Consider the following 3,490-nt stretch of genomic DNA (forward strand, 5'->3'; position numbering starts at 1 on the left):
TCATGACTGGAAGCAACCACAACTGTTATAAATGGGGTGAACTGCCACATCCCTTCTAACATTTCTCCTACCCGACGCCACAGCACCACAATATGGAGGATTTGCCAGCAGTAGGATGGACAGATTTCACTCTTCTTCTTTCCCCCTCACTCCCCCCGCAGTGCCTCGTGCACCACCTGTGCTGACACATGAGTTTCCAGGCTCCCAAAAAACCTAGTGGGGCTTAAAACAGGTCTGTAACAAAACCAAAAAACCCACAAACAAACAAACCCAAAACACCCACGCAAAAAAAAAAAAAAAAAAAAAAAAAAAAAAAAAAAAAAAAAAAAAAAAATCCAAACCAAAACAAAGAAGATGCAGCATTTTTTCAGATTTTTAAATTTTTTAAAGGCAGTATTTCATGGCAGTTTTCACTATCTATCTACCTTCTGGATTCAGCAACAGGCTGGGAAGAAAACCTACTGCAAGGCAGGAAAATGCCATTGCCAAATCTACCATCATGGTGGTTAGGGTGGTGGAGGTGGTGGAGCTTGGGGCAAACCCCAAAGGAATACCCTCACAAAAGGCTTATGCCTTGAGTTTATGCTGTTCCTTTAAATTTAGAAATGTGCCATGTCTTGGAGCACTGCCCAACATCTTGGGGTGCTGAGGTGGCTGAGAAGAACACCGGAAACACAGGAGAGTCAATCAGCTCCAGGCAGCAGCCAGCCCCTGCTAACATCTAACCTAAGGCTTTAGCACTTTAGCAGCAGGTTTAGGGTGAGATTTTTGTTTTGTGAGGTAGTGGGAAAGCATGCTCAGATTGCAACCCTGTAGCTCAGCGATTCTTAGTTTTTTCCACTCATATAATTATGAAAAATGACTCTCATGTTCCCCATTAATGTTGCTATTAGCAGACAAGGCAGGGCTTCCCAGCATGAGCCATTCTTGCCAACAAGGTCTGTGTGCACCACATTAGTGGAGTGCAGCGCTCACAGCTTTCAGAGCACCAAAAGGGATTCGCCATAGCTCCTGTAATGGAACAGAGCCAAATACATCTGCATCTCATCTCGTGTCAGAGAAGGCAGCAAGGTCTAGCCTCAAGGTCCTTGATTAAAAGAAAAGAAGACCAGCAAGGCCAAACTCCTGCTTCTGGGCAAAGCTGCTCTCCTGTTCTAACACCAGGCAGGTGCAGTGCTGAGAAGGACGATTGTGCTCAGGTGGGGCTGGGAAATCAAACGTCTCACTCTCCCACTCAGTCACTCACAGGAACAGTGCAACAGCACACAAAAACCCCACCACGCCAGGGATTATATAATCCTCCATCTTCACACTGCAAAAGTTACTGCCAGAGTTACTCTTCCCTTTTTTAAGGTGGGCCTTGCTTCAGTGCAGAAAGGAAATAGTCCAGCACATGGGACAAGGGGGATCAATTCCTGTTCTTCACCTTGATATTGGCAAGGCTTTCAGCACAGGCATCTGTGATATCCTTCCAGCCAAAGTGGTGGGATGGGGACCATGCTGCAACAGAGTCTGAGTGGCCATGGAGCAGCACGGTTGTACCTACAGCTTCTCTGTGCTTAACTCCCTTACGTGCTCTCTGCTGTGGCTGTGGGTGTTGTGTAAGCCTCAAGGCAGGACTGGGCTCTCTGCAGAGAGCTGGCTGCCCAAGAAAAAGGCTGATTCCTTAAGAACTCAGATGTTATCTCTCAAGTTCCTAGTGGTATGGTCAGCAGGCAACTTCACCAAGTGAGTGAAAACAGAAAACTCCTCAGGTGTTTGGGGTTTTTTTTTTTTTTTTTTTTAATGCATGAATTTTGTTTTTAAAGCTGAGGGGACTTTTGCCTGTACCTCTCTGCTCCCACTTTTTATTATAATTTTTGTATAGCAATCCTGATTTCTCAAGACAACACCAGCTCTATGGAGCGGAACAGAAAGCTACACTGGTAATGCCAGGTATTGAAACATCTTTGTTTCTTCTGCATAGCATGCGAACAACAGTATATTACAACAAATTTGTATCCACATCTAAGCTTGTGCAGTGAACCAGCTAAGGATCTGGTGATTTGGGGATCTTTTTTTGTTTCAAGTATGTGGACAGTCTAGATTTCATTCCAAACTTTCACAGATTTAGACAGATTTTTCTGGTGCTGTAAAAGGGCACACAATCAGCACATCTGAAAATCAATACACCTCATGGGGCTGAGTACCTCAGTTAATCAAATACTGCAACCATCAGCTTTTGCTCAGCTTCCAGCTAGCCCTAGAGTATTTTCTGCACAGTTATGAGATTATAACTGCTAGAAAAAAAGGAACTATGGTATTTTAAACACCATGATCTGTATGGTTTTTCATTGTTTGAGCTACACTTTTACTGTAGCTTGATTTTCTTTCCTGAATTGTTCATTAGGTCTAAATCTAAAGAAAACAAACCCCTGCCTGTCTCAGTGATCCCGGACAGTAGGGAATGCAAGGCTAGCCTAGGGCCATCTGTTACACAGCAAGAAAGGTTTTAGAAAACAAAGCCAGACAGTTGATTCATTATAAAATAGACAGAAGTTATGAAGATTATAATGGAAACAAATCCTATGAAGACCTCTTAAGTCCGGTGCTGCTATTACTGTTATTTTTTAAGTCAGCACTGGCTACCCACATCAGATGAATAATACTGTATAAGCCACAGATGCAAAATAGTATCTGCAGAGATCAGGACCTTACCAATGGGTACATTTAGTTAATCTAAAATGACTATAGTTGTTCTCCTGGAGCATGGTTGGTGTGGGACACAATCTCTGACTGCCTGGAGGAAAATGGCCCCATGCAAGTGCTCACTGTCTCAGAGGCCATGTGTTTCTCTGAATTGTGTGCAACCCTGCAGAGACTGGCCTGTGGGACACTCTCTGTCTACACAGCAAAATGTGAAGCAAAGGAGCTTTGCTGGTAGCAGAGGAAGGACTAAGAAAAGGTGAGATGCAATAATTTTTCCCTAAAATGTATCTGTGATGAATGTCAAACCTTAGCTTAAGCATCCTTCTAAGGAACCCTGGGCCTGGGACCACAACTATTAAGAAGTGAATATTCATTCACAGAGTCCCTATTCTTTCTTTGACCGTAGTTCACCACACTTCAATTCATGTGGCTATGACAGGGTACTTGTCATGTAGCCTCACTTTATGCCTGGAAATAAACTCCAAACTGAACAAGTTTCATGCAACCTTGTATTTTTGAAAGCACCTTAGAGTAATCAGTAGCCAAGCAGCAATAAAGACTTTTAATCGCTGTAGTCTGCGCTATGCTGAAACGAAACAAAATCCTATTTCATAAAAACTTGTGGTCATGCAGGAACAACAGTTGCAGCCTGCTTGAGAGGCACACGTGCTCCATTCAAATGTTCAGTGCCAAATCCAGTATAAGGCTCTACCAAAAACACATGATGTGACACATGAACTCATCCACAGGGCTGGAGAACAGAGAGGGGGGCAGCATGCAGGTTTCTCTGCAGGAAATCTCT

The sequence above is a fragment of the Hirundo rustica genome, chromosome 3 (genome assembly GCF_015227805.2).
Source record: "Hirundo rustica isolate bHirRus1 chromosome 3, bHirRus1.pri.v3, whole genome shotgun sequence".
Lineage (NCBI taxonomy): Eukaryota > Metazoa > Chordata > Aves > Passeriformes > Hirundinidae > Hirundo > Hirundo rustica.